This window comes from Vanellus vanellus, assembly GCF_965231255.1.
Source record: "Vanellus vanellus genome assembly, chromosome: 17".
Lineage (NCBI taxonomy): Eukaryota > Metazoa > Chordata > Aves > Charadriiformes > Charadriidae > Vanellus > Vanellus vanellus.
This window is the reverse complement of record NC_138922.1, coordinates 9,612,541-9,622,220: the sequence shown is the minus strand read 5'-3', so window position 1 is coordinate 9,622,220 and position 9,680 is coordinate 9,612,541.

Genomic DNA, 9,680 nt, shown 5'->3' with positions numbered 1-9,680 from the left:
TAGAGAAAATTTTGCTGATTTGTTAAATGGAAAGACTAAGCTATAGATCTGCCAGTTAATAGAATAAACAAATAAATACAGATTTTAATGCTGTGACTCAATGAAAGCTAAAGAATATCTTTCCCTGTTGCCAAGGGAGGCAAACGTTCATCCAGGTTCATAATCTGAACACAGAAACAAAGCCTGCCCATGTTTAGACTGAGCCCTTTTCTAAGGAATAAAGTATTCAGATTTCTTTTACTTCCACCACCCTTCTGTGTGGTTAGTGACTGCTGTCCAGTGTGCGTGGCTCTGACCCTACGGAGTTTCTGCACAGTCGGTGCTCATAGATTAATGCATGTAGCCTAAATGGAGATTTATGGCATTGTCACCTCTGTGTCATGCTAAGCCTCCAGTACTGTGGAGCAGGGGAGTCACACACATTTCTCATGGAGTTCAGACTCTTAGTTTGCATTGCAGTTCACTGGGTTTTGCAGCATGTATATAAACTGAGAAGGTTGTACAGCGACCTGTCATGGAGCCTGAGCTCACTGTAATTAAGTTTGGTAAGGAGAGAAATTGGAGAAGGTATGTCCCCCTGTATCAGGATGGAGCAGGGTGAAAGTATTGCTTGTTGTTCCCCTGAAACATAGGGTAAAAATCTCTTCTCAGAACAGCTCTAAACCTCAAAATATAGTTACTGCTTTGGCTGCTTCTCCATACTGATATTTTTGGCAAATATTTCTCTACAGCACATTTTACCCAGGGAGCTGGAGCACTGGCATTTGCAAGACTATGCAGCTACCAGTAATTCAATGCTGTGTGAAACAATTCTCATTATGTCTAAAAGGTACAGTTCACACACAGCAGGAATCCCACTGGTATTTCCAAAAGCAGAGAACAGTTTTGGATGCACTGTGCATGCTCACTCTAACACACAGCACGTGTTCTGTAGGCAAACTGGAAGTTTCAGCTTGTCTGTACTTGAGGTTTCACCACAGCTATCACTGGGTAACGATGCACCAATATCAGCAATGTAGAATTTTATTACCGAGATATTTAGTGCAGTAGAATATTACAAAAATTCTTTGAACTGTTTGTTGTGCAGACAGCTGTAAGGAAGAGCTTCAAAGCATTGCTTTTTCTACCACTATCAATAGGTCAGAGGTCTTCCCATACTAGACCATTATACCAAGTCTGTTGCTGCTTACTAATGTGGTTAGTTTGGAAAACGAGCAAGAGTTCTTCCATCATTTCTACAAATTTAGAACACTCATTTTTCCTTGCAACAACATTCATTTATGTGTCCTCCCTACTTCTGATCTTGTGAGCAGAAAGACCGCTAAATTTTACACATAGGTCTGCTCGAAAAGACACATGAAATTCAGAGCTGAACTCTACTTTTGACCTCTCAGTGTAGAAGAACCATAATCCTTGGCTTTGCACTGATGCTTTCTGAAAATCATAGCTGAATTTCAGCACGAAAGCAGTCTTTGTGAAACCAGACTAGGGTCCAGGAAACTTGAACTCAATTCCTGCTCTATCACAGTCTGTGTTTGTTCTGGCTAACGACTGAACAACACTCCTGGCAGGGAGAAGGGACGTGGGTACTTGCATTGCCTATAGAAGTAGGTATCAGAGGTCATAGGGAGTGGCAAAAGGACCGACTCATTACAAACATGCTGGATAGTACAAGTGCCTGCTCAGGACCACCAGTTTGGACAGGAATTCCCTGCCTGAACAATCCCCATTACAGAGACAGGGAATGCCTAGCAGAGTTCACGCCAATTTCGGTAGGGACTTTGTGCAGTTTAACAGCACATACAATGAATAAGGAAAATATGCCAGCTGCAGAACAGCAACTGTTTCAGCCTTTTCTGCTTGTCTTGTACAGAAGGACCAGTTTAAGATGGCTGGAGCTCTCCCATACATGCTTTGTTCTATGCAAAGCCTAATGCTAGGAGTTACCAATAGTTTGGTGTGAGTTGTTCTCATCAGTACAGACAATGCTGGGCTCCTGCTGAGACACCTGACAAATCTGTCTTTTGGCAGTCATACTTAAAGGAGATCCAGCAATAAGTAACTCAACCATAAATTGCCTCACTTTTCTCCAAGTGAGATTTTGTCAGAAAATGTTCCTGGATGGTCAAAGTGGATATCAATACCTGTCCTTGGTCAAATGTGAAGAGGGGGAGAAGATGAGGCTGGAGAAAATGCTATCAACATCAAGAGTAACAGAGAGCAAATAACTTTTCAGTTCACGGGGAGATGTCACTTGACAAAGCAGTATCCTGCAGATGGGAAGCATGAAACTTGTTTCCTGATGTACTACATGCATGCTCACACACCCCTCTTCTTTAGATACTAGTCCTGTAGTAATTTGGCAGAATTCGCCCAAAAACATTTCTCTAATTTCAGAAAATGCTACCATACATTTCTCATTTGATTTAATATTTTCTCGTGCTTGTTTCTCATTTCCTTTTGGCCTCTAAAATTGTTATCAGGCCCACTTCTCCCCCCATTCTTATGATAGACTTGTTCCCTGAAATGTTTTCCATTCACTGATTCCTGGAACTGTGTCCACAATAAAGATTTCTTCCATCATGAACTGAAACACAAAGGTACAAAAAGGGCACTGACATCACTGCTTACTTGACCATTTGCTTACAGAGCATCTACATCCTGTATTTGCTTTGCTGCCATGAAGGTGCCTATTCTGCACTCTTGCCTGCGGGGTAGACCTTTTATCTGGCTCATCTCCATACAGCGGTCCCCTAGACAGCTCCACCTGTACGGATCAGAGATCAGACTATTAACTCTGAAGAGCTCAAACCTTCCCCCCCATACTCACTTGTAATTCACTCGGGTGCTCAAACTCTCAGCAATTATAAATGACAGCATCTATTAATTTTAGCTACTTATATGGTCCCCATTGCTACAGTAACTGAATGCTTTATACTCCTTAACGCATTTACCTTCCAATTCCGTATTGAGGTCATAAAGCAACAATAGAAAGATTAAATGTTAGAGTCATTAATTTCTCCAAAGTCCCTCTTTTGGTGCCCAATTCCAGAGATCTGATGCTTGAAACATGCTCTCAGCTGTGGCTTGACCAGAGACTGGAAAAGCTGTCATCCATGCCTGCCCATGAAGGCTTTTGTCATGACAGAACTGAATAGCTTGGCTCCTAATTCTTGCCTGTCTTCAGGAGCAGCAAGAAACTAGGTGCTTCGCTGTTGATGTAAGCAGTACCAGAGGATTCTCATTGGAAAGAACATAGAATTAGCTTCCTAAAGTCATATACCAATTATGTGAGGATGCTGAGGAGCCTCCTTAGTGTCCAGCCACAGCATTTATTATTTTGCATTCCATTTAATGAGCCTTGCTGTCCTTATACATCATGTGGGAAGTCTGAGCACTGTCAGGATTCTAACTTTGTTTGATGCCTGTAAACTCCTTTTTTCATCTAGCAATACAGAATTTGCCCAAGGTTACACAAGAGATCTGTGGTAAATTAGGGAATTGAGCCTAAGCCTCTTATATCTTAGAGTGGCAGCCTAACTGTTGCTTTCAGAAGAGTTTCACTACATCACACCAGCTAAGTGTCTGGCTCAATCACTATTCTGTGGATTACCAGAGGGCAGATTAACTGGAGTCTATTGAATTTTTAAAACATAAAATAAATACCTGCTACAAGCTCTTAACAGGTTTCTCCTGGCAAGGTTTTGAGGAATTTCCAATGCTGTCTTAATTCTGTATCTATATATATGCACAGAAACTGACAGCACATGTACCTACACAGTAGTAGAGCCAAGTCTCATAACATTATTTAAGGTTAATGAAAAGCAATGTCATTCCTGACATCCTCGGTAAATTATGTTTTCAATTGCTATACACAAATGCACTGAAATATAGTTAGCGTTTAATCTGCTAGGCAAGAATAACTTCAGCCCCTTTCAATTTGGAATACTCTAACCACCCATGGACAATAAGATGTTGTACATTTACCATCAATTTTCTGATTTTGTGGGGAATGAGGGCTGAAAGCAAGGCAGACGGAGCCTCTCATGCAATGACTTGTTACAATTTCTTTACTCTGAGTTGGTGCCTAACCCTCAGCTGAGCCAGATCCATATTCAGCTGCATCCGATAATACAACACTCACAGCTCAAGGTCACTAGCTCTAAATTGGTGCTCGCTTTTTAACTGGTCTCTCTTGAACGGTAATAACTTCAAGTAGTGCTTAGTCTTAGCTTTGATTCAGTTAACAGTGTACCATCACCTTGTGGACAGGGTGCTTGAGCTGCCGTCAGACTCTTGCTGTTCCTGTTGCTCAAGTCAATCACAGAAAATATGCAATATTGTGCAATATTGTCAGCAGACTTAGGGATATAGATGTACATTTACCTTCACATGAGGAAAGCAATCACTAGTTTCTCAGCGTTTAGCATCAGTTCTAATTTTTTAGTAAATCCTGTGGAAGCGGAATACAGATATAATAAAGAAAATTAATTATATTATCACGATCTGAAACAGCAACACAATGGTAATAAGTGCAATGGCATAGATGCAGTGCAGAGCACTCTTGGCAGGCTGCAATCCTGAGACTGCTCCCATGGAAGACAAAAAAAATCTTTTCTTTGCTCTTCTTACAATTTTATTTCTGAGGCCTAAAGGCAAGCCCAATAAAATATGGCTAATTAAACCTCTGATCTTTAACCATTGTGTGGCTGCTGTAGTCTTCACACACAATATCACACAGCGAAGCTACAACAAGTAACATCCTAATAACCTGCTAGTATTCATTAACAACTGTTAGGGGGAATTGGTTTCAAAGCCTCTTTATCTAACACAGACCAAGACCTTTAAGTCTGCATACTGAAACTATTTTTAAAAACCCAGCTCAATTGCAATGCAAAAGAGCTAAACCCTATGAGGAAACAGTAATGACCTTTGCTGGTATATAGTTTACTTTGCCTGAGGATGTTTAACTTCTTGATTCAGTCAGTCATTTTGGACAATTCACAGTTTGGCAAGCCCTTTATCATTTCCCTTGTTCTTATGAACACTGTTAATATTTAATATTTAGCTATCAGTTCAGTCAATCTTTATTCCCCTGTATTTTTTTTCAGCTCTTTCTATATTTCTAATGACTGATTGTAAATATACATTTCACAGAATGACTGATTTTATATTTTTGGCCAGAAAATCTTAGGGCTTACCCTTTTGCTTTTTAAAAGGAAACTTATTAGGAGTTTCTTTTTGATTAGGACCATGATGTTGTCAATCAAACCTCTACAAATAAACAGCCATTCATTACTCTTGCTACATTCCCAAATAAAAGTGTTTTACTTAATGTGTACTTATGTACACATTGTACTTATGTACACAATGTATCTAATGCTAAATATATTATTTCTAATCAATCCACATTTCTGAAGCTGTGGGGAGCACTGCTGTGCCTCATAGGAGTTACAGTTCAAATGCTCACAAGTTCCTGCTCTGTGGATGGAAATGTCTATGGACTATCTTTATCATGAGAAATCATGGCTTTCCCTCAGGATGAGGCATCATATGAAATCATGGGATATCCATGAGCTTGGTAATACGGAAAGCTTTTCAACCTTTTGGTTGATTTTCTAAATATTTCTCTACACTGTTGGCATTGGGGTAAGAACATCAGACACTGACTATTAAAGAGTATTTTAGGCTGATTGACAAAACATTATTAACAATAATCCTATTGAGCAGCACCTCCTCTTTTAATGCATAGAGACTAGCACCAAGTATAGACACATCTGACTCATAATCAGACATGATATTCAATGCACAAAAATTACTTACCAGGACTCTGTTAAATCAGAGGTAGTGCAGTGCAGGTTATAAAACCAGGATGAAGGAGCCAGGACATTTGGGATCTTGCTTCTGGCTTTAAAGTTGGCTTGCTGCAGTCTCAGGGAAAAAAAAAAATATCACTCACCTGTCTATGCCATAATTTACTCATCAAAAAACCAAGGTAACTTCACTGATCTACCTCACAGGCACTGTGTGAGACTTCAATAATATTTCACAGAATCACAGAATGGTCAGGATTGGAAGGGACCTCTGGAAATCATCTAGTCCAACCCCCCTGCCAGAACAGGGTCACCTACAGCAAGTTGCACAGGACGGCGTCCAGGCGGGTTTTGAATGTCTCCAGAGTGGGAGACTCCACAGCCTCTCTGGGCAGCCTGTTCCAGTGCTCTGCCACCCTCAAAGTAAAGAATTTCCTCCTCATGTTAAGATGGAACTTCCTATGTTCAAGTTTGTGCCCATTACCTCTTGTCCTATCACTGGGCACCACTGAAAAAAGACTGTTCCCATCCCCCGGCGCCCTCCCTTTAAGTATTTGTAAGCATTAATAAGATCCCCCCCTTTTGTGAAACTATACACTGATTTCTTAGCAAGAAGTGTTCTAACAGAGCCCAAATGTCAAAGCTTGCTTTAAAATGAGGCACGTATGGGAGCGAGTGAAAAGTATGTACCAGACTGACATGGATGGTCCTGTAGTTATTTCCACTATGATGTCTCTCTTATTGTTTCATCTCTTTTATAGCCTACTTCATGGCCTATTTTGATGAGTTAGCATTGCCTAATACTTTTTTTTTCCCCTCCAAAATTTCATGTGTTCTCCTCAGTCCTGCTCACAATTTTTCCTCACAAAGTGCTCATGAATTGCCTTGGCAGTAAGACAGTAAAGCAGTAAGTACTCTTAGAATATGGCTTATGGTTCACTGGACATCAGCAAACACTGTCAAAGCTGATAACTTTCAGCTGGGAAGGTAACAGTAGTTTCACTCACGCAATCATTAACCTACTGTATGGCACATGTTATAGTTTTATAGAGTGGAGCCAGGCTAACAGCTTGGCAAAGACAGGCTAGGCCACTGTCATGAAATTGTATTCATGAAAGCAACCACTGGCCATGAAATTCAAGTACCCAAATAATTGTGGTATCATACACTGAGGAAAACAATCCCATTTTAAAGCAGCTTAGTGTGGAACTGGGAGAGTTACGGTTATCTAGATACACCCACTGGGCCTGCAGGAGCGGATGGCTCAGACATTAGACTAGGACAGGACACTAAAGGGTCACTACTATTATAAAATGTGTAAAAACATGGACAACTACAACTGCCATCCATCTCTGTCTTTCTGCAGCATGCAAAAGAACTAACTAGATTGATCTCAGATGTTTAATACCATGCTTGTGCACTGAGCAGGTGTCTTAGATATCTGTATCTGTTAGATATTCTGTATCTCTTAGATACAGAAAAAAGGTACTGCATATCATTAGGTGCTTTCCTTAGATATCCATTTTTTTCATAAGGTATTAAGTACCTACTTACCTTCAGCATGTGGCTAAATCTTATTAAAACCTACTGAGTTCAGGCATATGCTTAAATGATTTACTAACTTAGATTCTTAAATGAAAGAAAACAACAACTTAATTGTTGTGCTTCTTTATCTGTATCTCTATGCAAGCTGTACATGGTAAAAGAACAACCACCCCATAAATAGAAACAGCAAAAGGAACTAAAATTCTTCTAGGATGAACAGATTGATCTAATACTATATTTTTTTAGAACTTTCTGATGATACCAGATGCTGCTGCTGACTAGCAGGTCTATTCCAGGAAGGCACAAATCTGCTATGCAAAAATAAGTGCACAGTTACAGTGACACGTCCTTTTACAGACTCCTGCTGGAAGTCAAATCTAGTGGAAGATTTATTTACTGTGCATAGCGGGCTAGTACAGAAATTCCTGATATTTCTTGCATGCTTAGAATATATTGTAGATTGAACCATTTTGATTAACATACGCTCAGGAAAGAAATCATCTCCACATGATTTAGCTGTATGAACAATGATAATACATGTGAAGACACCTTCTCTCTTTCTCAGAATCACGGCAAGACCTTTTGGCTGCCCTTTCCCTTTCCTCTCTGTCCCACAGGGTCATACCCACTCTGGAGTTCCTCTGTAGCCCCTCTTCCAGCATGGCACAGCAGCAACGTGGCACTCAAAGGGCTTGGGCACACACCTACTGCCACTCGCTCCAGCTGTGATTTTTTTCCCATTTATTCTGATTTTTGGTTATACCTACTTGTCTCTTTTTAATAGAAAGTAAGCGTATGGACTGCGACGCAGTATTTTCCACCTGCTTTCAGGCCTTGTTCATGTCATTAGGTGCTATGGAAATAAGAATGATTTTAGCCTCTAGCTTTTAAGGAATAAGAACCAATCAAAATTTATCAAATGCTCAACATTTCCCTCTTGTCTAAATGTTGTTTGAAGACAGAGAACTTCTTTTTATTTCAAAACAAATTTCCATTTAGAAAACCTTGTATTTATAAACAGAAAATTGCTAGAATTAAAAGTAACATTTCAAATCAACCCTATTCCATGAGAGACATGAAAATACTCCAATTCAGAAACAAACACAACTGTTGGAAAACAAGGAGTCTAAAAATCAGTCAATGTGGAGATCTGTACATGTCCAGGGCCAGCCTGGCTTTGGAATTGGAGAGAGCCTCGCTGCATTTACAGCCTGCACTGAGAAGTAAGCCTGAATTGTATGCCAAATGATGCACAGATGCAGCTTATGTGTTGCTTTTGGGACTTTAGCTGGCGTTTTCATGCAGAGCTGTGCAGGTCTGCGTACATGGAACAGAGAGGATCAGAGATCTCTGATGCACTGTGTAAACATACCCAAGACATTTGCATCTTTATCTTGACTCTAGAGAGCTAATTTGATGAAGAAACAACTGAAACAGCCAAAAAGCAGAAACATCTGTGGGACTGGACATGGTTTTCAGTCTTGTTTGGGTAGTTAGTGTTGCTCAAAGCAAGCTTTGAAGTATATTAACCCTTACTTGCTAAGGGCAACTGGATTTGCTCACCTGGTGAGGATTTTTTGTTAAGACAAATTATTTCAGACTTCAATAACTGTGTGTTTTCTTTAGAATGTTTGCACTATATAGGTTACCTATTTTAATATTCCCTGCACAGTTACAGAGCTGTGGGACCGGGAGGATGGAGGAGGGGAAAACCCGACAAATTGAAAGGTGCTAGAGACTATTCATGTTACCACATTTTCCCTGTGGCACAATGAGTGATCTATTTCTGACTCCCATCTCCTGGTACTTACTGAAGAAACAAACCATGCCTGCGAGATGTTAGTTATGTAATTTAGTGCAGTGCTGAAAATGTCTAAGGGGAAGAAAATGGTATGAGGATCTCTAAAAAAGAGAACACAACAGGACCTGAAGTTGCAAGAGGCTGCAGGGGCAGCAGGGATGGACTTTGAGACCAGACTGGCAAAAATCCACTCCTAGTGACAAGTTTAAACTGCACTAAACAGTGGAAGCTCTTCCAGTTCTAGCCTAGAGATAGAGAGACCACAGAAGCAGACACTTGTTTTCCCCTTGGCATATGAAGATTAGTATCGCTTCTGATTTACCTCTCATTTTAGTTCTGCAGAAGTACTGAAAGGGCAAGTTCAGATTCACTAGAGCAACAAGAAGAATTTAGCAACAGAGTTAATTTTCAAGTTTTAAATTTATTTGAAGCCTATGTGAAACACATACGGAATTTTTATCTAACCTACAATATACCACAAACACAAGCAAAACCTTCCTGAAAAATTTCTAGATAATTGC